The sequence below is a fragment of the Corvus brachyrhynchos genome, unplaced genomic scaffold (assembly GCF_000691975.1).
Source record: "Corvus brachyrhynchos isolate BGI_N302 unplaced genomic scaffold, ASM69197v1 scaffold229, whole genome shotgun sequence".
Classification (NCBI taxonomy): Eukaryota; Metazoa; Chordata; class Aves; order Passeriformes; family Corvidae; genus Corvus; species Corvus brachyrhynchos.
This window is the reverse complement of record NW_008240042.1, coordinates 6,135,208-6,161,280: the sequence shown is the minus strand read 5'-3', so window position 1 is coordinate 6,161,280 and position 26,073 is coordinate 6,135,208. Positions and strand designations below refer to the sequence as shown.

The window sequence follows — 26,073 nt, the reverse complement described above, 5'->3', positions numbered from 1 at the left end:
AGAGATGGACCAGATGAGGACTTTTGCTCCAAATGGGAAAGGAGAAAACCTCAGTCCGTAGAGATGAACCAGATGAGGACTTTTGCTCCAAACGGGAAAGGAGAAAACCTCAGTCCCTAGAGATGAACCAGATGAGGACTTTTGCTCCAAATGGGAAAGGAGAAAACCTCAGTTCCTAGAGATGCTCCCAGAGATAGTCCTAACGATGAAGATGATGAAGACCCTTTGCTCCCAGGGAAGGAGAAGGGCCTCTGTTTTTGTTTCTGAACGGCTCAACCTTAAAATTGTACCCCAAAAAACTTCAAGAGTGGACCCTCGAAAGCAGTTGCGGGAAAAGCTGCAAGTCGGGGGAAAGGACTCACACGCAGGCAGAGAGACTCCTCTTCCTAAATGGACTGAACAATATTTGGAAGTGGGCGGCTGTCTCGTTGTGATAATGTTTTCATAGCATGAGCAAGAAGAGACTTCTCTTTCTAAATGGACTGAACAAGGTTATTATGGAAGTGGTAAACAGACTGAACATCTTAAGGGTTGTCTTTTCACATTGTCAGTGGGAGAAGGGAGGAAGGTGGGGGGAGGAGGAGAGTTCTGAAGGTGGTATAATTTTTTTTTCTTCTTTTAGGTCTGTTAATAAACTTCTTTATATTCTTTCAAGTTTGGTGCCTGCTTTGCATTTCTCCTAATTCTTATCTCACAGAAGGTAAACAGTAATGAGTATTTTGGATCAAACCCACTACACTAAATTGGTGTTTCTGCCTGGTTACAAACCAAACCCGCTACACTACTGTAGAATCTGAACATCTTAGAACCGTGCTCATCATTTGCGAGATGATCTCCTTAAAAATCATATTTAAGCATTTTTAAGATGTATGTTCCAGCACAGCTGCCAGAGGGAATGAAGAGATGTGGCTTATTTTGAACTGCTTTCTTTCTGTACTAGAAGGAGAAGAAGTGTACATGCAAAGTGCAATGACTCGCACACAGGAGGATTATATCATACTGCATGATACCAAACCTGTGTGTTAGCCATTGACTTCAGGGGGTAATCAGCAAGAGAACACCAGTATTTTCAAGCAGGGTGGCGTGGGTGTTTTACCACACTCCCCTCCAATTACTTCTGGGCAGTGTGTGAAATGGACGGATTATAACAGACTTTTCTTCCACTGCTGCAAGGCCCTGATGCATGCACTCCTCCCCTTCATAACAAGTAGCACTGGCAATTACCTACGTCAGATTTCTGTTAAAAATGTCACAAATATATCTCCTGTCCCAATATTTCCCTAATTTATCTGGTACTAACTTTGCCGCTTTCATAGTTCATTCCTAACCACTCTAATTAAACTTATTGATTGCTTCGAGGAAGGATGTGTAGGTTTTTTTTGTAGGGAATGGGAATGCTTTTTACCTTACTTCTACCTCCCAACTCTGTGAACAGCTGCTCCTTAGAAATAAACTTACCCTTTTAATTAGTTGCAGAAAATTTAGGTTGGGTATGGCCTAGAGATATTAGTTAACAGTGCAACAGCGGATGCTTTGGGAACCTGTATTCCTGGGATCCCACAGTCAAGGGGGACATGCAGGCAGCCTATACAGAAGGAACTAGCTGGCAGCTCGGCAGAGAGATCTGGGCTGCTATAGACTTGCCAGAAGTTACAAAACCCATCCAGAGATTTGAAACTTCTCTGAGGATCAGCTCAGACCAAGCCATAATTTGTCACAGGCAAACAGGAGGACCAAATACAAATACAAGGTATATTTTCTGTTCTCTTCTCCCTTTCCTTCTACCTTCTCAGGGAGCTCTGATGAATATTTCACATCCATCAACATAAGCACTCTCTCTTTGTGTGCTCCCCTCAGTCAAAGTCTCATCTCAGCTGGGGATACTTCTGAAACCTCTCTGTCACCTCCATCTGGGCTGCACCTCAGCTTTCCTCCCCGCCCCAGCTGCTAGGACCCTCTCAAAGTGTGTGTCAGAACAACAGGGATGTTCTGGCATTGCAGAGCTGGGCCACTGAGTTGGACACAATGCAGGGGGCCAGCACAGTCCCCAGTTTCTAATTAGTCATTACTAAGATACATGATGACAAGACATATTTGTACTTTGATAGATAAACTCTTATGAGTGGGGAAAAAAGATGGGAAGTAGGGAGAAGAAAAGCCTTTCACTTGGAAATGTAAAGTCCAAAGGAGAAATAATGTATTTCAATGATCATATATCCCAGTTTAAAGCTAATGTATCCTCCTTGAAAGACTTGCAGTTTAACACTGAGCTATATTATTTCATATTCTTTGACATAATAAAATACATGTATTTATGTATGACTGTAAAACTGTATTATTTTTAAAAGTTATTTCATTGAAGTGTTTGACCTTTTTATGTTTCATGGATACATTTCTTATGCAGTAATAGAAAAACCAACTGTAAACCACTTTATGTTAAAGTATATGCTCATTTAAGTATAACATAGATGATTAGGGACCACTATGTGATATTTGAGGTTTTAGAGATAAAGAAATGGTCCATAAAAAAAAAAATCAATAATACGAACCTTTTACTTAGAACTCCCCTGTTATTTGTTTGGACTTAAATTTGATTTTATTGTTTTTAATTTTATACTCCTGGGTTTTAAAATGTTCAGCAATTATCTGATTTGTAGCTACAATTGTAGTATGTTTACTTGTAAAATGTCTTCCGAAGTAAAATCATTATTCATACTTTTAGATTTTCCCTTAACTTTGCAACTGAACATTTGCCGCTCAACAAGAAGCAGCAGTATTTTTTACATTCCAAATGGTTCTAATGCCAAAGCATTTTGCTGATTTAATGGCTGGTTTTGCAGGATAGAAAAAATACTAATAATTCTCAGCAAGCAGAAAATCAACAGCTATCACTTTTCAAATGGGATTTCTGTAGCTCTGTCAAGTGTCCCATATTGTAAAAGGGAAAGGCAATTCAATCCTGTGTTTGATTTTGCCTCCAGAGGCAAGAGCTTGAGGCACCTTTCTCTGGAACCCAAAATACCAAATAATGTGGGACACTAAGGTGGTTGAGAGCCTCAAACACCAGACTTAAGTGTCAGAAGCACCTGTACCACTTGGGCCCAAGCATTCAATAACTTATTCAATGTTTAACAGCTACTGCCACCTTGAGATGCCCTCTATAAGCGTCCAGGGATGGGGCACCCACTGCTTCTCTGAGACGCCAGTTCCAGTGCCTCACCACCCCCACAGGAAAAAATTTCTTCCTAATATCCAATCTAAACCTACTCTCTGTCAGGTTAAAGCCATTTTTCCTTTTCTTATCACTACATGCCATTGGAGAACATCCCGCTCTGGCTTTCTTGCAGGCCCCTTTCAGGTACCGAAAGGACACAATCTAGGCTGACTCTTTCCAAGTTTTATCTTGCCTTGCCCATGAGCAAGGAAAAACCAGGCTTATGCCTAAAATTTCAGGACAGCCAGGGCAGAGAAAAATCTCTGGGAAGGTCGATGGGTACATTTTTCTGGCTTGGTTAGCTGGGTGGGTTTTCACTGCACAAAGGTGTGAGCTCTTGAGCTGAGTTAGATGTGTGTGAACATGCACATCTGCATGCACAGAGGACATTTTGTAATCCACAGTAAAAGGCAATGGTTAGGTGAAATAATTTAAGCACCAGCAACCTAATTTCTCGCTTCAAGCTTACTTCTGGGTGCTCAGGGTGTGACTGACATTTGCTGCACACAGCAGCTGCCATGGCTACTCTGAAAGCAGTGCTGAGTAAGGAACATGGCTGTGCACATTAGCAGAGTTTCAGTGTGGTTGGAGCCCTCATGCCAGAGCCAGGAGGGATCACACAGGCATTTTTCTATACCTGAATAATCGCTCATTGAACACCTCCTCTGACTATTTAATTCCCAGGGGAAGTTGCAAAGTTACAGTGAACTCACTACTGCAACAGTTCTGGTTTAGAGAAAGAGAATTGGGAATCCTCTCTGCTTTTCCTGGATCAAAAATAATTTGGAGAGGGGATTGCTACTGAAGAACAGTGGAAACTCTCAGCCAAATCTCAGGCTACACCTGCGTCCCCCCGTGATCTGCCCTGCTCCGATGTCAGTTCAGACCTGCAGGCTCAGCTTACCTGACCAGCTAAAGTGAGGGACGGACTGCTCTACATCATGGCTGTGTCACAGCTGCCTTGGCAATCTGGAAAGCAGTCAAGACTGATGAACATGACCCATGTTCCTTTCTCAGTTCCCTTGGGTGGTTAAGGGGCTGTTTTTTTTTTTATTTTCCTGACAGCTGTATCAGCTATTGGGCAGCCCTGATGTTTTCTTTTTTTCTAAACAAACCTAATCTGCAGTTCTCGGAAGTTTTTAAAAGGTCAAAGACAAGGCAGTGAATTCCCTGGAGACTGACAGCAGGGTCCTCATACAACATTTAACTGCAATGACTCTTCAGAGGAAAAAAGAGTGATGGCCTGAAGAAAACATATGGGAGGACCACACCATGTGTTTTGCTCTCTGTGCTTCACAAGACAGCTGGAGAGGCCAGAAAAACTCCAATACACCAAATAAAGATGCGTTGGAGAGGAATGAGGGGCAGGAAAAGACAAGACAGTACCAAGTGCTGCAATTGAAGGCAAGAAACCTAGGTGTTGGAAGAACTCCTTTGGTTTAGCACCTTGGGAAATGCAGGCCAGTGTCAGGTCAGGTAAAAGGAAGAAGAAAGTTTATTCAGGGAAGATGCTGTACATTTGTTTACATCTACAGAGAATTTATGAGCAGACTTCACACTAACTTGCCCAGAAGGCCTCCTGTAACCACAGGCACCCCACCAGCCAGCTGTCTTCAGTCTGCCTCCCACACATTTGCCTATTCCTATGTCTTGACTATTCTAGAAAAGCAGTGAAATGCTCAGCACAATCAGACATACACCAAAAAAACAACAACAACAAAAAAAAGCCCCCAACCCTCTGCTTTTAAATAGTTTTTGTAGTGTAGATTGACGAAATTATCTGTACTCCCCCCCCACACCACCTTCTGACATGCATCCATTGGCTTGACAAAGCAGGTAGTCACAGACTCCACATGAATGCACCCGTGGCCAGGTTGCCTTGGAAACCTTCACTGCTACCTAATATTGTTATAATTGGCAAGAAAATATAGGTTTTCTCCAATGATTCGCAGCATGTTTCCATTTTACATAAATGCAAGCTTTCCATTTGCATTTTTCTGAAGGTTTACTTCACTTTTTCCCCAGAAATTTTAGAGATATTTTCTCCCCAGAAAAGTTAAACTGTTGTTTAAATGTTAGAAACGGTGTTGTATCAGTACAGGGGGCCATACAGCAATTCCAGCTTCCCTGCGTCTGGTGAGAAGGACTTCTATCATTCAGGAAAAGGAGCCCTGCAGCTCTCCCTGCTGCCTTTAATTCCACACACAACTCTGAAGTTGGAACATGTCAGCCCAAGTGCCCCCACACAACTCTGCTCAGGCTGTACACTCTCCACACAACACCACCTACCAAGTCCAGCACAACTAGTAGAAACCCTGAGTAGATTTTGCTATATGAACATTTCCAGCACAGACTGGAACTGTTATGGAATGTACTCACCCAAATCATAGGCTCAAGGGAGCATTTGGAGAAGAACTTTAGATGCTCACCTAAAGGAGGGCTACATAAAAGCTACATCTGTGTCCACATTGCGTGTACTTACCAAAAAGAGATAAATACTCTTGGCACTGTTGACACAGTTAGGCCCCAACTCCTGTGCTTCTTAGGAGATCAGCAGCCTGCAGTTACTCCTACAGCCCAAGGCCCAGCTTGGGGCAGATGGAAACTGAAAATTCTGGTTGTCTGATGAGCAATTTTGCCTAAGAAAGGCAGGCAAAAATGAGACATGCTGGAGTACTGCATGCCTGTGGGTTCAAAAAGTAATGTCTGGAGGTGGCACACAAAAAGGGCAAAACCTAAAGTAGCAATCCCCAAATGAGCAACCTGAAACCCTTGGTGGACATTGAAGTGAATGCTTTAAGTCAGGCTGAAGAGACATTTTCCTTGGAAAAATAAAAAAGTGAACAATTTCCAGTTAGCCCAGACCAAATGCTGTGCCGCTCCACAGTAACTGCAGTACCCTACTTCACCATGATGTAATCCTTCGAGTCTGAAGTCACACAGCTTAAAAATCTCCTCCAAAAGCAGTGTGCTGACCCACAGGCAAGCCCTGGGGTTGGTGTAGGCTCTTTCTTCAGCTGCAGGAACTACTCTGAGCACGCTTTCCTGGGACTGCTTCTGTCTGAGTGTCCAGCCCAAGCAGTGGCTGCCATGGCAGGGTCAGGGGGATTCTGATCCTGTCATCCTGCTCTGGAAAAAAGAATGACCCCAACTTTAGCTGATGCCAAGGTACGTAAGAGAAAGAGTTTTGGTAAAACTAAAGCAATGTTAAGTCTCCGACATATGACTTTAGATTACCAAGTTAAAGCTGTAGTAAATCAGCTGCAGCAAGATCAGAAACTATGGGTTTTCCATGAATTTTCGGGGAAAAGACAAGAGTTTCCTTCCTGTCCCTGTGTGGTACAGCCGTTCTTTGGCTGTGGTTACAGTCTCAAACAAATCTCTTGAAACAGAAATGACATTTTTTAAATGTAAAAGCATTGGCTTGTATTTTAGCAAAACCAAAAAGCTCTAGCCAATTCATTTCAACATTTTTAAATTACATCTGCATGGTTTTTGGAGTACATGCTTCCAGCAAATGTGTGCTTTAGTCAAACGCAATTAAGTGTTGATGCAAGGCATTGATGTTTTTTTTTTCCTGTCTGCACTATATCAGCAGAGTTCAGGGGATGCAGTAGTTACCTTAACTCTGTTCAAAAGAGCTGCAGAGTTGTTTCCAAAAAGAACCCAAAGGCTAATTTTTAAATGCTCAACATACACATTTAGAATTGTATTCTTCAAAGGATCTCAGGGAGAGGTGGCAATATGCATGGTAGGTTCTGAAAAGGACTCAAAACTCTCAGTGAAATATGCAGTTTCCAGCATTTTCACCCTTCAAAACACCTGGGTATTTGACTTCCAGATCAACATTGGCAAACTTGGCAAGTCTGCCTTGAAAACTTTGGTTTTGGTCCATCAGAGTTGCTTCAGAACAAAATCAGCTAAACTACTGGATCTGCATTTGAGATTATGAGAAGCTTAGCAAGAAAGACAGATGGCAAAATGAACAAAATAAGAGTTAATAACTCACTAGGTGTCACTCAGCGTTCATCCTATTTAAATATTACGGTATGTATTAGGGTGTCTGCCTAACACTTCATACCCAACATCACACATCCATGTATGAGCCATTCTTGCAAGTGCTATGAAGTATAGTGAGCCCATTCAGGTTAAAAGAAAAGCAATCTAAAAGTAACATCATGTAAAACTTGCACTATTCCTGGCAAAACACCTCTTTTGCCCATCCTGCTTTTAATTTTGATATGTCTCCAAGATTTCCAGCTTTGCAAGCAGAAATAAACCCCGAAAGGTAAAATGCCAGAGCTGAGAGTTCTCAGAAGAACCCAGGCTTATGAGACTGGAAATTAAACTCTTCTGTGGAGAAACAGGGCACTGCCCCAAAAAAAGCTGAGTTTTTTTAGACAGAAGGATTTCTAAATCAAACTCTTCTTTAACACAGACCAGCAGAAGTTGAACTAAAACCTAACTTTCCAGCCCTAACAGGCTTTTTTAACAACATCTGATCCAAGGGGACAGTCACATGACATTTCAAAACATTTTGTACCATCTTATAGTTCCAATTTTTAGGACTAGAACAGCAAGATTCTGTTCACATGGAAGACTTCTAGATTTATGGATTTTACAAAATTTGTTGGAAATTCCTTGCACTGTGGAAATTAGATGGCTTTACTGGAATCTCGGACACTAGTCTTAACGTTCTTATTGATTTGAAGTACTGATGCTGTGGCTTTGTAAAACCTGAAAGAAAATTATTATATTTGGGATGTATTTTCTCCTTCTGAAAATGTCAATGCTTAATTTATTAGTGAATTTCCCTTATAATTCTATGACTTTGCTTGGAGCTGCTGCACTGTTGTTTAGAGGCATGGAATGTTTCTTCCCTCAACCTCCTCTGTTCGCATACTCTTTACCTTTCTGATCAGAGCAAAACGCTGGGCAGATGATACACAGCAGAAGGAAAACATTTTGATGGACCAGCTGTTTCCTTAAACAATATTGTTTTAGGAAACATTCCAGTTTAGATAGAAAAGAAACCATCTGACATGGAATAAAATACCAAGCTTTTTACTGCTGCCTTTTTTTTGGGTCTCAATTTCCTATTTCTTTCCCACTTTTATATGACAGCCCGTCATTTTGAGTCCTACATCTTATAATATACACAACATATTTTTATTTATTGTTCTCCTTCAACCCAGTAATCACATCAATGACTCCAACGTGGCTGTTTCACTAACCTGCATCTAAAGTTGTACTCAGCAAACAAAAAGAGCCATTTCAGTGAGATGGCATATGGGAAGCAGGAAACTTGCCCTGACCTGTTGTAAATAGCTAGGGACATGTCCTATTACACTCAAAAATACCATAGCAGAGATTATAACTGAGAAAATACAAAGATGTAATGCACCCTCGTCCCCCTCTTCCCCTTTTTTATAGCAAAAGTCCTCAAACTGCTAACCTGGGCTGGCTGTGTGCCACAGTGATTCCAGCAGGAAAGCAGTGCCTGGCTGCAGCAGGTTCTACATGATGGGAAGCAGAGGAAGGTTTGATACTCAGCAGATGGCACAGATGGGCACCGTGCCAGCCCAGGGGCACTACCTGGTGTGCCTACGGGATCACTTGCTGCATTTGTTAATGAGCTGGGGTCAAGAGACGCCTTTGTTTTACTCTCCTTTCTCTTCCTCCTTTGTGTGATTTTGCTTTTAGCCACCAGACAACAGCAGTGCTCTTCTCCAGAGTGTGAAAGATTCAGCAATAAAAGGAGCCCAAGTAAAAAACAAAAAGAGGAGGAATCTGTTGTTTTTCTGTAACAACTGGTCAGCTCAAACCTCCAACCTCTCAGCCTCCCATGACTGCTAATAACTCTGTTTACTCAGAGCCAGACCACAGTGGGGCTTTTGGACCGCAGACTGTGCTGGCACCGTGTGAGTGTGTAAAGAAGCAGCATTTATCATTGTCATGATTTTGTTGCTTTCCCCCACGCTCATAAGAGTTGATAACAAGGAACTCCGAGGCAGCACAGCTGGCTTGAGAGATGTCTCTGCATGAGCAAACGAGTGGCTCTGTTCCAAGAGCAGGCACAACTTATTTCTCCCAATCTTGAATAAGTGCCATGGTAATGGAAAAACAGTATTTACCCTTGCATCTTCTCCCTTTGTTTTGTCTCCAAACTTTGCCTTCCCATATGTTCCATGGTGCAGACCTGGAGCACGTTCTCAGGACAGTATGGTCCGAATGGCAGAGAAGGAGACGGGGTTTTTGGTTTTCTTTTTTTCCATCTATAAATTTTTATTTAGGCCTTCCCAAGCTAGGGCTGAATGTAGGCCTGGGCATTATTCTACCAATGTGTCAGCCAAAATGTAGGGTTCTAGTATTTGCAGTCAAGTAGTTATGGAAAAATATCTTGTGTGTGTTTTGAAAATGAAGAATTCTTGGAAAACCATCAATACAAAATACTTAGAGATTTCTTGGGTAAGTCTGATGTGAATTTTAGAGATGACAACTGACATCCATCACCCCAAGATGAACATGTGGAGAAAAAGTGAGTAAATCTTTTCTCCCCCCCATTGATGTGGTTCAATGTAGCATTTTTCTCTACCCTTTTTGTCAGCCATAATGTAGGGCACCAACAAAACTACCTTCTACTCCAATAGAGCTCAGCAAGAGTAAATCTTTTCTCTTGGGAAGGTTTGCAGCAAAGCAATAGAGAATTTCAGGGCAAGTCTAAGCTAAATTGACTCAAGCTGCCTCAGAGACATTTACCCAAATCACCCTTCTTGTAGTGCAGGCACAACTATCCTTCATTTTCACAAGCACTAAAAAGAAAACAGAACCTTTGAATTCATTTCTTCGAAAATAAAGAGGTGTTGGAAAGCAAACTTAAGTTAACCACTTGAAAAATACTTTCTTACTGCTATAATTCAAAACAACAATGAAAGAAAGGAGAAGGAAAGAAAAAGGAAAAGAAGGGGTTTATATTAAATTGCATTAAACAGTAATCTAACAATCAGCCAATTGAATTTCTTTGTGAATAAACTCTGCAGTACAGTGGCACCCAACATACAGTAGCTTGATACTTTTTAGTAACTGGGTCTTCGCCCTCTCATTATAAAATAAAACTTATGGTATTTTACTGTAAAGGATAATGTCAGGTTTGATAACATGAGGTAATTAGTAGCTGTGTTTTAATACCATGAGAGCATTACTCAGGTTTCCTCTCTTGATGAAAAGTAAATTCTTTTTATTTAAATTTATTTTAACAAGGAGATACTAATTGTTTCAAGACTTCTGTGACAAAAATGATACAGACATTAAGTCAGAGGCATGAAAGATTATTCATGTTGAACTTTAAAATCAGGCACATCCAAAATATTATCTTTCAATTTGCATTTCTTTTGATCCACTAGGCTTGAGCGGAGACAAGAGAGGAAATTAAGTTAAAGACAATTCCCTTCCAATTAAACTCTTGTAGAGGCAGAAGGATTAACCCTCTCCCCTGTTCTATCCAGGCTGCAGCTCCTGAGGGAAACACTGAGAGGTGGCAAACCGCACACACAGGCTTGTGGGGAGGGGGTTTCTGCCATGGCTGTGGCTCCAATCATGCCTGCTGGATGCAGGTCACCAGTGAAGAATTCCTCTGGAGAAGCATGGGATACTCCTTGCCCTGGCTTACAACCCACTCATGCTTGAAATGCCCCTCACACACAGCAGGAGGACACGGGGAGTTATTCCAGAGCTTGGAAATTGTGGGCTTCACCCTGAGCTTTTTTGAAGGGGGAATCAGGGAAGAGGAAAGGAACCTCTTCAACTGAATCCCTTTGGGTGGGAGCTTTTGGTGCATCTGCTAGTGCCAGCAGGCTGTGGGGTAAGGGACTCTGAGCCTTTGCTTCATCCCCCCTCCAGCACCCAGCCTTGCTGCATCATTTATTACCTGATTTAATTTTGGGACTTGAAGATGGGGGCAGTTTGTTGAGAGAGACATCTGTGCATTGTGTGACATGGTCATCTTTTGCAAAATAATACATGGTTTTCTGCCAGAACAAGAAGGGGTTAAGCTGTCTATGCAGCTGATGCATGGTAGGATTTAAAACTGTCAGCAGTAAAATCCACATCATTCATATCTTTATGTGCATTAGGATTTAAATATGGATGCCAAAAATGAAAATGCAGCTTACTGAAGAAAGGAAGAACACATTTCCTAATATAGATAAATTTTCCCATTTCTGGAAGAAATTGAAAGAATTAGCAGCACCTGCAAAGGCAGAAAACAAGAAAAGTAAAAGAATCATGGATAATTAATACTCAGAAGGCAAAGACATCTTTCATAGAAAAACATAATGGGCCAGAAATTCAGCTGCTGTACATTTGCCGATTTACATCAGCCGAGGAATGTGTTCCAGTAGTATTTAACATTCTTCTTATGTTACCTGGGAGATAAATGATTCAAAATACAGAGAGAACTTAACATGCATTATCTGTCATCTTTTTTTTGATTAATAATTTTAGATGTTGCTACTATTATTTAATATAGACCATCATTACCGACTAAATTAAAATACAACAAAACATTAAATGCGGCAAAGCATTACTTAAGTATAATCTCTTAAAACCCAAGTAAATGAAGCAAATAAATTTTAAAGGTCATTTAGGGGAGCTGAACTTGTAAGAATGAAATTACCAAATTATTTGCTTCTAGGATAGCTACTGGACAGGGCGGAGATAGAGGCAGAGTTCCCAATTTTGCTCTCACACATCACCCTGAAACACTCTGCTGGGGTGAGAACATCCCATTATGTTCTTACTTTTTTAGGTGGAGCAGCATGTTTCTGGCTCTGGTTTTCTAAGTGTGTATGTTTGCTTGGTTGCAGTGTGCCTTTCTGAAAGGTTCCTCTTAAAAGCATTTGAGTTGCTCACCTGGTTTCAACTGAGTTGGAAGGGAAGGTAGAAATCACTCAGATGAATTGGAGCAAACTGTGAAAATTGGGGCTGAGTAGAAGAGTTCAGCAATTCCCTGTGCCCTGTGCCCTGCCAAGCAACTGGGCAGCCGCTGGGCAGCTTAGCACGAGCCTCAAAATGTGCCATCTCCTTCCTGGGAAACCACTTGCGGAGAGATGGAATTAGGGACGCGAAGCTAAGGACAGGCAAAAAAGGAGTTAGGCAGATGAGGAACAAGTAGAGCAAGTGGCAGGAGGAGAGTGAGAGGTGATGGGGAGGATCCCCTTCAGCCTGGCAAATAAAGAAACTAATGGGTGAGTTTTTGGGAAAAACATATCAAATTAACTGGAAACATTCTTCTCGATGCCATTTTCCTTAGCAGGACAATTGTCTTCAAAAGACACAGCTGCAGCATAGTATATTTTGCTTGGGTTATCCAAACTTTAGTGCCATGATAACTGCTGGAAAATTAGCCCCCAGCCTTGCCTCATTTCCCCATTGTGAAACAGCCACACCCCACACAACACAGAAGATCTCTACAGCAAAGGAAAATGCTTAATTTTAAGAAATGTAAAGTCCTGGATCAATCTTCAAACAGATTGCAGTACATGTGCGTACATCAATAGGTATAAACACAATGTACTAAGTCAGTGTAACCAAACAATAACATTTTCCTGCTTTCTGAGCTGAACTGTGAAGATCGATTTGAATCTAAGAAATATGAAGCTCGGGCCATAGGAAGAAGAAGTGGACTTTTACTTACCCCAGAGTGTAATGCCAAAGTTTTTGAGGGAGACTAAGCAGTTGTCAGCCTTTCTCCTTCCCCATCAAGCTTGCTAGACACAAACAAATACCCTTGCAGGTATTCAGAGCAGTTTACAGCAGATTTGAAAAACTCAGAAAGTACCTGGGATCTAATTCCTGCACAAAAAGCGGTGCTGGCCTCAGCCAGCAGGAAAAGCTGAATGTAAAAATAATTAGGGATAACAGAAAATAGCTTCTACCTGTGAACAGCAGGAAAATATGTACTGCAAGTAGAGCTGCACAACCAATTGATTTTAGGGGTTTGTTGGCAGTCTGAAAACCAAACACTCCCAACAGGTAGGTTTTTGAGTTCAACAGAGCTAATGTATCCTATGACCCAAGAAGCTCCACTGTGTGGCTTCCCCAAAGTGTAACACAGCATGAATTTGGAAGGCCTTTCCTCAGCAGGGCAGTTGTTTTCCATCTGGACACTCATTTTCATAAAATTCACAGAAGCACACGTGAGACTTCTGGGCTGCATCCAGGCACTGGGTTTAATTGTAATTAAGTGGGGACAGACACAAGCATACATGCACACAGATGTGTGACAAGAGGGGGCAACAAATGCCACTCTGTCTCTGAATCCAGACTGTATTTTTTATAGGAGGAGACAAAAGCAGACCAGTACTTTGTCAGCCAGTCACAGATATTAAGCTTGTGCACCCCACACTGCTGAGCAGTAATTGGGCAAGAAATCTCTTCCCCATTCACCCATATGTCTTAAAATAGGGTGGAATTACCTTAAGAAAAGAAGTATCCCAACTCTACCCCATTATATCCCCTTTGTATCTCCCGAACAGGATTGCTTTCTCCTCAGAAGAATAAATGAAGGAATTAGGTGACAGGAAAATTGGGAGTCCTTGCCTCTAAGCATTCAACAGACCATCAGTGAATAATAAGCAGGTCCCTTTCTCTTTCCAGAACAGCAGCTGTGGACACTGATAGACAGCAAGCTGATTGTGTCAACATATTCTGGGAAAATTTCCCAAATACTGGCCTGCTCTGGTGGTCTAGCAGTCAGAAAAAAAAAAAACCAACAAAAACCCAACAAAACAACAAACCAAGAAGAAATAAACATAACCCTTTTCAAAAATAGAGACAATGAGGGGAAGCAGGACTTCTTTTTTCTCCCCAAAAAGCACTATGAAATAGCCCTTCTGTTCATTTATCATAGCTACAAGCAGAGCTGCTTCCTAGAACGTCTCATCACCAGTTAGTACAGCATTTGTTGTAACAGCCAATTTCCACAGCAAGACAGTGTTACAAGAGCTGTTGAGACAGAGACACATATAAACACAAAAATACAAAGCACTCTGACTTGCTCATTACAGGAGGAAGCTGCAGCACAGGCAGCTGTCAGACGGTGACCAGTGTTCAGCTGCTCTTGTCCAAACCGCAAACTTGCATGACAAAGCACTCAGGAACCCTCTTTTGGAACAATTCCTGCTCGGAGCTGATGAGATGTCACCAATTCTGCAGCTACCCAGGGATTTTTCCAGAGAAGATGCAGACTTACATAAGTTTTAGGGCAGCAATTCCTTTTTGTCTTGCTATACAAATTTCCAATATCTAATGTAACCATAGTGTAATGTAAGAATGAATTACTTTCTCCCATGGAACAAAAGGGATTGGTTCAAAAATCAATAGCCTGGATTGCTCTCTACACCTCTGCTTTTAAGAACAGTGTCACTCCCATTTCAGTGAGTATGCAAGATACATGCAAGTATCTTCTGCTTTGTTCTCTTAAACCTGGTGATCTTTGCAGAAATAGAAGGGTGCGTGCTTCATTTCTTAGGGAAACAAGACCTGCCTATTGTTTATTTCCAGGACTGAGAAAGAATTCGAGGAACTAATTCACAGAACAGAGCCATTACAGCTCTGACACTTCCATCCAAGACACGGAAGAGCATAACCTCTGACCATGCCTGAGGGCACAGCACAAAGGTGCATGTAAGAGGTGGGACTTTTAACAAGAGAAGCCTAAAATTAACAGTTAGCTATTAGCCTTTATGTGTGCAGATGTTTATTTCCCAAGCAGGTTCAGACCCATGTAAAAAGAAAGACGTCTCTGTTCTCAGGAGGGTGGAAAAGAAAGGCTGAACAGTAGAGGAAAAAAGGCTGATGGCAAGGGATCTTGGGATGCTTCACAGCTGCTGCAACTTTCTTCTTTTCCAGTGTGAAATGTCATGACACATGCAGGAGCCACATTCAGCCATCAATATTTATAAATCCCAGAAGCTACCAACTTGCTCCTCAGAGCAGACTTTTATATACAGTACGACTGCAGCAGACTATAAGACAAGCTCGATACCAAACTAACGAGAAATGAGATGAAGTTAATACACTGTAAGCCTTGGCTAAATCTGTTTGTCCTATTTATTCATTGCCTTGTTGATCTTGAACCTCTAAATAAGAAATCTGGCCTGTTCATCACTATTGCTTATTTATTCCTCTGAACTCTATGAATAATGAGACAACAATGTTTGTGCCCACTGTAGAAAGAAGAAATATAAATAGAGATGAAATATTCTGTCTAGAGCAGGCATTCGTAGAACAAATATCCCCACTTCTCCTCCATTAGCAAACGCAAAAAAAATTCCCTTTCTGAAAAATTGAAAGGACTGCAAATATAAATGTCAGCCAGCACCAAATTGATCATCATCCATCTTGAGACAAAAAAATATTATCATTTACTTAAGAATACTTTGGTTGATGTGAGCTACTTGGCAACTCCCATAGCCAGGCCACAGCTTGGACAGTGAGATACTGATGTGGGATAGCATTTCCTTATTCAATATCTGCCATCTTCATGTGTACAGCTGAATTTATCCTTGTTAAAAATCTGCCTAGCAAGCCAACCCTTTAATGCCTGTTTCAAAAAGGGGAAACAAATGTAAAGTGATTAAGTGTCTTGCTGGTATTGCAGGAAAAACAACTTCACACAGGAAAGATGTTGAGGAAACTGCTCTTATTTCACTAGCTTACTAGGGGGAAAAATGAGATACATATATTTTAACTCAGTAGCTCTTTAGGTGAAAGTCTTAGGTGAAAATTTTCCAGGAGAGCACCTGGGCAGTAATGAAAATAGCAAAAATCTGGGCTTGAATGAATGATCCTTACAACTATAACACACTGTAAATGAAAGTCTAGCTAATGCTATGTCCTGTCTACCCCTGGCTCCGTATACTTTTACGTGGTGTGAAGTTTGGTCTGGAAAACTCTCATTTACACATACTAATGCCTGAAACAGAGCCTGAAGAACTTAAAATATTTCATCTGGAAAGACTATAAACACTGTTGCTAGAGATTCCCAAAGTAAAGCAGCCTCAGGTTGACAAAAAGTTTTGTTCTGCTTGAAAGGGAAGTCAATTCCAGTGGTCATCAGAGCACTTTTTTTCTTTGCTTGCAAAAATGTGTTGTTTCCCTCCAGTGAAGATCCAACACTCCTCACTGATGGCTAAAGTTGCAAAGAAAAGTTATCTTCTTGTTCTGGTCTAAGAATAAGCTGCAGGAGAAAAAGCTTTTTTCCTGTGAGAGAGGAGAGAATTGCTGTAAGGTTCTGAGGATCCTGGTGATGTATGTATCTGGAAAGTCTCCATCTGTGCTCCTCTTCAGCTTGTCCCACCTCATACATGGCTCAACAATTCACATAAGGCTGGCATCAAGTAAAATGGAGAAGTCTCTTGTGAGAAAAGGATTTGTGTGGGGGGAAGGGGGATTGGTGGAGGAGGGAAGACGTTCAAGGAAAAAGAAAGAGGTCAAATGACCAAATGATTCGGAAGATGTAGTCCTTTATCTCACTGAAAGGCAACACACAGTGGACACTGCAGAGCTTGCTAGGGCCCAAGCTTAGGCTCTTTTCAGCCCTATGTTTTTCTAGCAAAGGGAGGAGTCCAGCAGATATTGCTGTATCTGACACTGAATAATACTGCTCTGCTGGATGTGCCAATGGAACAACTCCCACGTGGCTCAATTAATACATATGGGTGGCTCAATTCAGGCACTGCCCCTAAGTGGAAATTGAACCCCAACCGTAAGCTTGTCCTGGGTGCTCAGGAGGGCCGGACAGATGCCAGACTAATCCGTAATGTGCTAACATACTGCTTAATTCTTTCCTCTAGCACCAGCTGGGAACCCTCCTGAATGCAGGGGCTCTTCAGCTGCATCTTTTGCAGTAGCTCCTCTATGTTTTTGTAGTGGGCATTCTCCTGTTTCTTGGGCTGAAGTGTCTCAATGTGCCATCAGAGAAAGGGGCTGCCCTGCAGTTCTCTCCAGCCCAATCAAACTAGCACAAATGCCAAAGTAGGAGAACATTTTGTATGCTGAGATACTCAAACGAGACAGTGGTCTGATGATTGAGCTACTTACCTAATCTGCCTTCCTGAGATGGGTCATCTTGCACTGAGGAACAAAGTCTGCTTTTTCTTTTCTTAGTGCATCAGGGCATTTTCCTTTTCAAGTAGTCTCTGTTCTTTCTCTTCTTCGACACATGCATGTGCTTCCCACCTCTCTGAAAGGAAGGGCTGCAACAGAAGAAAGGTTGCAATCATTAAAATCCCATCTGCAAAGAGTGCAACACCCAGTACCATCCTGTGCAAGCCCAGCAGGTAGAAATGAGACTGTCTGTCATGAAGCCACTGAGTGTGTTTGAGTCCTATTCCATTCAGATTGCTGATAAAAGCAAACCCAGGTGGGATCAGGCTGTCAAAGAAAAAGGCCAGTCTTTTAACTTGGATATTTAAACCAGATTTGAAATAAACATGCAGCCTGGCTCAATTCTTTCAGAAGACAGATGAGGGTAGGACAATGAATAACTGACTTTTTCTCCCTTTACCTGGCATTAAACTATGCGACACAGGGAACAGTCAGAGGACTAAGCAGATTTGAAACCTGGAGCAGACTGGATTCAGAAGAACCAGAATGCTTTGGGACTGAATACTCTTTATAAGTCCAGTCACCTTAGTCAGAGAGAAAAGGAAAGGGACACTCTATATCCTACAGTCAAGTTCAAGTGGTTTTTCTGTGCTTCAGTCTGCAGCCAAAGATCAAGGAGTTGGATGGATCTCCTAAGGAGCTGCATGTTAAGGATTGTGCCTCGTGCCAGAGGCTCTGAGAACCTCCACACTGAGACTGTTGGCCTCTCTGCAACTGGAAGTGCTGAACCTCATGTGACAAAAAGCTAGGCAATACTGAAGCAATTAAACAAGCTTCCCAAGGGAGAAGCCTTTCAAAGAGGCATCCTCTCGGTCACCCCAGGTCTTCCCCCATCTCTTGGCACCCCACAGAATTTTTTTGTGCTCTACCCCAGATCTTTCTCTTGCAGCCAAAACATGTTGCACAGGCAGGTGGCAAACAAAAGTATCCATCCCATTGGTATACAGGCAGATCAGGAGGGTCCTCTTCCATAAAAATATAATGACCTCAAAAGGAAATGAGGTGTTTTTTACTACCTGCCTTAAACACCACCGGAGTGTGCAATGAAACCAGCTTCAAGTCCAGAGCTGACACTTCTGAATGCTAACCAAACAACCAGCAGCACTCCGACTAGTCAATAAAAAGCATTACTAAGAGTTGCTTTTCTCCTCTAAGCCAAGTGGAAAAAAGCGGTGCCACAGAGTTGCTGATGATATATTTAGCAGTGTTTATCACAATAAACACAATCCTTTCCCGATTAAGAAACACAGTCCCCAGCGAGGCTCAGCACAGATCTCGTGGAGCCACACTGTGCATTGGTATGAGCCAAGTGCTGGTCAGGTGTCATATCAAGCCAACTGCTACACCCAGCAGTGTCTCAGTGCCCCCTAACCAAAATTCCAGCATTAAACTAATTAGCAGTATGCTCTTGCATTTATACATCCCCTGCAACCAGCAGGATAAAAGATAAATAAGTTGTTAGCCTCTCCTAAAGGCTTCCAGACTATTTATTTATAGACTCATTTATAGGTGCCCTTCACAGAAGCATCTGACCTTTTCATAATGATTACTGAACCTCTCCCATAAAGTCTGTGCATAATGAGACAGCATTATAGTGCCCATTTTAAAGAGATGAGAACATGGACTGAAAGCAAGTAAATGAAATGATTTGGTTGTGGATGCAAGCTGTTCCACAGACACATGCCAAACAAAGACACTATTGCTCTACCACATCTCCTTTAAAAGCCACTCAGACTGGTCAGGCAACGCTGGAAGAATTTTGTAAGGCTATAACAGCTACAGATCAGCCCTGGACCCAACAAAGGCAGTAATAAGATGCTCACAAAAAATCCATCCCCTCAAGCACCAGCAGCACCTTCTGATTACCGTTCCTCTTTGTGGAATGGACCTAGGAGTGACAAAACCACACTTTTGAGGCTGGCTTTCCTTGCAGTCTCCTAAGTTGCTCTTGGTGCACCTCTCAGGGTGGGCCAAGGTTTTCCCTGCCTGGAAATTAAGGCACGTTGGAGAGTCAGAGCAAAGCTTCATTTCAGTCCTTCAAACAAACCCATCACTCACAATACTTACCTTTCATTTGCCATCAGTGAAACAGAGGTTTCTGTACTTACATTTGCCCTTAAGTAATAACTGCAAGCTTGATTCCTTTCTGCACCACCATTCTGGAAAATTTTCAGGTTTTTTCCACAGGTAAAGATGCTAACTTGTCACCAAGAAAATGCAAAGAAGGTACTGCTAGAGCTGCATCTGGGTGACAAATTGAACCTCTCTATTTCTAGAGGATAACTGGTTGGAAACCTTCATCCCAGAGCACTGAGAATCACCAAATGAAACAAAAGATGTGGGAAAACTCACTGACTTTCATTATCAGAAATGAAGGAGTCAATTAAGATCAACTGCAAATTAAGCATTGTCGTGTCCTAACTTTGTGCTTTTTGCCACAGAAGCAGCTGTCATCTCTGCTAAAAATTTTGCAGGAAATAGAAGAAACATAAGGACCACCCTAAAAATTCCTTCCAGCTTGATGTTTGTGCCAGAGTATTTTCTGTCCAAATTTAGATTAAAAAAAAAGAAAATGAAAACAAGCCTTAAACTTTCTCCACTGATAAGAAACAGAAGCACAGGCATAACATGTTTCTCCCCTGAAGGTAATTTGTTAACAAGCCCATGGAAATGTCCTCAATACTACTCTTGCCCAATGTTGAAGGGATGCACTCCTGAGGAACATATTTTTCTCTTGAGCTGTGCTGTCAACAACCTCTTTTCCTATATACAGGATCATGAAATAGTGGAAATGGGTAAATCTGGCCCATTTCTTTTTACACCAAAACAGCTTCCAGAATAGCATGAAATATCCTCTCACCTCTCATGTCCCAGAGTGCCACGTTTAAGGCATCCAGGAATTAAGCAGTAATGATGTCACAGATAGCAAAGAATAACACAGCAGACAGCTTGAGGGCACTTTATGAAGGATTTCAAGACCTCACAGGAAGCCATTGCTCTGTCCCCATATAGTGTGTACATGTTATTAATAGATATTTATCTTCCAAAGGAAACAAGAAGAAGAATAAGTGTACAGTCAAAGAAACTGAGAGGATAATTACTTCAAAAGTATAACTAGGTGATCACAAGCTGTTTTGAAAGGATGCCTTCTGTGATATGCCATACTTTTCCTAAAAATGCCAGGCCCTCTCAGGTGTCCCATACAGTCAACATGGCAAATTCATGGTGATGTTGACTGAAACTAGAGCCAGGGGTAAGAAGATAAGAGTGAGTTCTGCAAGTGCCCATTTTTTTAAGGCATATTTGAGGAGTCAAGGATTTTCAATTTTGAGATAAATTATATGTTTAAAACTAAAAAAAATCAGTTATTTAGGTCAAATAAAGTTCTTTCAACACCCTGGGGTTGTCTTTTCTTCCAATTACAACCACCAGAGGTTTTGATTACCTTGTTTCCTGTTTTTGTCCTGTAAACCAAAAGGAAAAAACAAGCAAACCAAACCATGTTATTCATACCGTTTTGTTCTACATTAAGGTTTTGTACTAATGACACTTAAGAGCTGGGATTTCCATCCCAAATGGTTAATGACCTGATTTTATACTGTAGTATTCTATATGAAACAACTCCCAAGGGCATTACCATGCACATAACTCCAGACATCTGTACCACATTAACTAAACCAAATTCTCAAGTAGCTGCTCAAAAGCTATGTACAGGACCCAGCCCTCACCTTACATTGCAGCCTGGCTTCAGTGAGAGAAACAGCACCATGATGTTGTGTTACATTATATGGTCTATAAAGTATTTGGTTTTATTGCTTTCCTCTTTTTTTTTGATACCTTGAAGAAAGATAAGAGTAAGAGAGGGATGCATACAAAGCAGTTTTATTGTCTGTGCCCTCACTGGGTTACACAAAGATTCAGTGCTTGCTTTCAGCTTTATTATTATTATTATTATTATTATTATTATTATTATTTTAAATAAGAAAAACCTTGCAGGAGACATGGAAACAGTCAGGATTATTTGTTCAACTGATATGAGGCCTCTTAGGCTGGTTTCTGGTTTTAAGCTATCATTTTGGCAAATAAAGATTAGACTATTTCCAGACAACAGTGGATGTGCTAAGCCACCTTGTAGTGCCTGCAGAAATGGAGGAACAAACGAAGGAAGAAAATATCTTTGCTATCTAGACCTGATCACAAGTGTACCCTTTGCCAGGATACTTAGTGAATATTTTGCTGCTTTGTGCTTTTTGCAGCTTGTGGAAAGACTCTACAAGCACAAGAGATTGTGCTGTAACAAGCAATATTATAACTAAAAGGCAGAGAGGCCTTGCAGGGAGGTGTTTAAGAGGTGTCTGGATCTGGCACTGAGTGATGTGGTTCAGTGGTTTAAGGGCTACAGTGGCAGTGCTGGGGGCACAGTTGGACTTGATCTTAAAGGTCTCTTCCAACTTTGATATGTCCTGGGGGGCACCAGGCACAGCATCGCCAGCCGGGCAAGGGAGAGGACTGTCCTGCTCTGCTCTGCACTGGGGCAGCCTCACCTCCAGTGCTGGGGGCAGTTCTGGGTGCTACAGTGCAAGAAAGATATTGAGCTATCAGACAGTATCCAAAGGAGGGGAAAAAAGATGATGAAAGGTCTGAGGGTGACAAGGATTGGCTGAGGTCAGTGGTTTGTTCAGCCTGGAGAAGAGGAGATTGAGGGGAGACCTCACTGTAGTTACAACTTCCTTGTGAGGGGAAGAGGAGGGGCAGACACGCATCTCTTCTCTGTGATGGCCAGTGACAGGACCCGAGGGAATGGCCTGAAGCTGTGTCTGGGGAGGTTTAGGTTTGATATTAGGAAAAGGTTCTTCACCCAGAGGGTGGCTGAACACTGGAACAGTCCACAGGGAAGTGCTCACAGCACCAAGCCTGACAGAGTTCAAGAAGCCTTTGGACAATGGTCTCAGGTACATGGTGTGATTCCTGGGTTGTCCTGTGCAGGGCTAGGAGGTGGAATTTGATTACCCTAGTGGGTCCCTTTCAACTCAAATATTCTCTGTTTTTGTGATTAAAATCTCAAAAATACTTTTGGTGGGTCTTAGAGGGTACTTATTCAGCAAAGAAAGACTTTTCATACTTCTAAATGTTGCTTTTTTTCATTTACCTTGAAGAGCCAGTGTTTTGCTCCAAATGATATGAGAGCCTGCCTGTGGAGGAAAGTGGTGAGGAAAAAGGATGAACCAAAGCAAACCCAGCCTTTCTCTACTTCCTGGATTCCCAGTAGATGCCATTAAACAGCAATAGCTGGTATCCTGAGTCAAGTAAGTGCAGGCTAAATCTTTACTGAGAAGGGCTGACCTGAGCTGCTGTCACACAGCAGCAGTGCAAACAGCCCATCTGGAGGTGGACATGTTTATGACCTGAGTTTGCAACACATTGCTAAATTCTACAACCATGCCCTTACCTCCATTTCAGCCAGCAACACACAGAGGTGCCAAGTCACATTTGCCTTTCCTTTGAGAGATGTTCTGCTCTTTTTCTCTGAGGTCCTAGCTGTAACACACCTGGGCTCTCCAGGGAAATATGGACCTGCGTTGCACAAAAAATTAGGCTGAAGATGGGTGATGGCGCAGTGTAAGACACACACCTCTTGTGTTCAATGCACAGCATTTAAAGGGGAAGAGGAAAGCTTTAGTTGGGGTCCCACAGCTCAGCATCACCCCTCCAACCAAGGCTTGACAAACTGCAGTACTAATTACCCTTGCTAAAATGTTGGGTGAAGAGTTCCAGCTTCTACTGAAGGGCTGCTAAGTTTATTCTCAAGTTTTAAGCAGCATTTAAGTGGTCAAAAAGGTTTGTTCTAGACCCAATATTTCACCTGCACCAGAGCAATACAGTATTTCTTGCTTATATGAGCATTTCAGTGTGATTGACTTTGGGTTACAGGGAGCTGAAGGCATGTCAGACCTGTTTCATTCTGACATTTATTTGTGCAATGAAATCCAAGGATCTTTCCTTTTGTCTTTTTTTTTTCCCTATATGCTTCACTCAGTACTCTCTCTGTGACACTGAAATCCATCACGCTGCTAGCCCTGGTGTACCCATTAGATTGTACGTGCCAACAATGCTAGAGCTCTGTGATGGAGGAAAGACAGCAGTGAGAAAAAAAAATATATATGTGGCCTGAGGAAGTAAATTTTAATTTCTTCCCAATCTTTCCCTGATTTAGGGTAAGATTCTCTCACCCTTAATCATGCTGTGATACACTAACCTCCCTCTCAAGGAGGAGTCGATGAATAAATGCCATGCAGCCAGAGGCACTTTTCCTCCCATTCATTCAAGCACTGCACAAGATGCCCAAAGCAGCCCTTCATAGCATTAACCTGCCCAATGGAGAGACATGTCCACAAAAAGAGCCATTTCCTCAATTAAAGAAAATTAGAGGGACAATTAGAGAGAAGAGTCTCTTTCCCACTCCTGATTACTGACAGACACACAAAGCCACACAGCTCCAGGGTCTGGAATGGAAGCCAAGTAGTCCTCTAACATTTCCCGTGCAAGCTCCTGCATCACTTTTTACTGTGCCCCTCCAAGCTCCCCCTCCAGAAGTGGGTTGAAATGGAGTCCTTATGGCTGATGCCTGGAATTTCAGAGCCCTGCTGCAACTGCTGATGAGTAACCAGCAGAATGAGCCTTCCGTGGGTGTGAAGGAGAAAGCTCACATGGAGGACGATGCAGAAGGGACTCCCCATCGCTACCTGTGTGCTGCTGGAGACAGAACAAACATCATTCCCCACTGTTGCAAATCCTGTTAGTGTTCAGCAGTTTCTCTGCCTGCTTACCAAGTGCCACAGAGGATGGCAATCCATACAGGCAGTGTTTGCGTGTAGGGTGGCAAGCCAGCCTTGCCAAGGCTGTGTGCTCTCAAATGTGCAGCAACATGGAGGTAGGAGGAGCATTTAGGGGCAGATATGCAATGATGGCTCACTTAAGCTGTGTGAGGCTAGAGGCTCTACTGCTAATTTATCCAAGGCCTTTCACACACAGCTCTAGGTGATTTGTGTTCAATTTGGCTTGAACTTCTTTCACAGGCAGTGGTCCAAAATAATAGCAAGCTGAAATAGCTGAGAGCAAGTGCTCATTTCCACTGCCTCTGGTGGATGGGAGCACCATTAGCATTCCTGGGTTCAGCCTACTGCAAACACACATGGTTTTTGTCAGATGACGCTGGGTAGCAATGCGCTCCAAAAGAGTTCAGCTCTGCTGTTCCCAGTTTGAGACAACTAATCCTAGTGACACCCAATTCTCCACCCCCCTCAGGGCTGCAGGAAAGTCAGGCCATGATGGGGAAAGATGCAACACTGTTTTAACCAGAATATAGATGCTCAAGCTTGTCTTTAGTCGCCATTGAATGAAGGGTCTCTTCAGTGCCCAGGGACATCTGCTGTCCACCTGAGTCATGGTGCTTGAATTCTGGCAGAATCAGCAGAGACAAAGATGACAAAATACAGAGCAGGGTGGGGGAAGGAAAGGAACAGTCTCAGGCAAGAGTTAAATGGAGTGAGAAGGCTAAAAACAGATAAATGAGTCTTATCTGGAATAACAAAGTAATGGGGAGGAAGGGAGGGGAGAAAAAATACAAAGTGAGCAGCAACGGGATTCACAGAAAAAGAAGTAGAAGGTGGTTAGGAGGCAGTGGAACAGCTAAGACATATGCAGAAAGAAACAAAGGAAGAGAAAATGTAGAAAAAATTTAGAAAAATTCTGTAACCCCAGCCTTGCATTTAGGCTGTTATTCGAAATTAAACACAAAAAGTCACAGAAATGACAGGGCACGTTCAAAAAACTCTGTATGAACATCTCTCACTCCAGGCAAAGCATACCTATTTGTTCTTGTCTGCTACTACTATGAACGAGTTGCACTGTGCACAGATTTCTGAGCACATGGCATTTTGCAGGGCCAGGCAGCTGGATCTCTTTGCAGCTCGTGCAGCAGTGGTCTTTCTAGGTAGCAAAGCCAGATGATATCACCCTCCTTTTCAAGCAACTACTGCTCTTATCTACCAAGGCAGGGTTGCAAACACCAGCCCCACCTTCCCAACCAGCTTTTATTGACCTTGTCCCATTTGCAAAGTTTACCCTGAAAAAAAGACTAAGATGTGATGGAGAGCGACCAAAAGACAGTTTTCGAGCCCTATTTTATTACAGATCTCCTCTGATGGAGATCTTCCATGATGAAGCAGCTCTTCCCTCAGCTGTGGTGTTTATAGAACTGCTCTTTCTTGTGCAATCCCTGCTCGTCTTTCCCTGAGCTTAAGTACCATCTTTCTTCACTGACAGACTCTCTCCTATACTTGGATAGACAAAACTTGTAAGAATTGACATACTTGTCAGATTTGTTCAGGTTAAGAATGACTGGGAAGGCAAAAAAAAAAACCAGAAGAGGATTACTACATACACCCTATTTCCTTTGGAAACCAAGCTAAAAGCATTATAGATAGGCTTAGAAAACAGTTACACCCATTAATCTTTGATTGACCTTCCTGATGCTATCAAAACTGAGAGCAGTGAACCGTGCGTTTTCCACTTGATTTGTTGTGTTCTTGTTCAGTAGGTTAAAATCTAGGACATGTCTTGAAAGACAACTGTTTGACTGGGGCAGCCAGAAACCCATCTGCTTGATGATGCTATTCCATACTACCTGT

The 26,073-nt window shown here is 42.2% G+C and overlaps 1 long non-coding RNA gene across 1 annotated transcript in view; it reads right to left on the bottom strand.

The window, feature by feature from the left end:
- LOC108449107 overlaps positions 1–26,073 on the bottom strand; it is a 481,280-nt gene that overhangs the window by 297,333 nt on the left and 157,874 nt on the right. Inside the window, exon 13 of the long non-coding RNA XR_001865227.1 lies at positions 17,318–17,472. This is a non-coding gene — a long non-coding RNA (uncharacterized LOC108449107). The remainder of the gene's footprint in view (positions 1–17,317; positions 17,473–26,073) is intronic.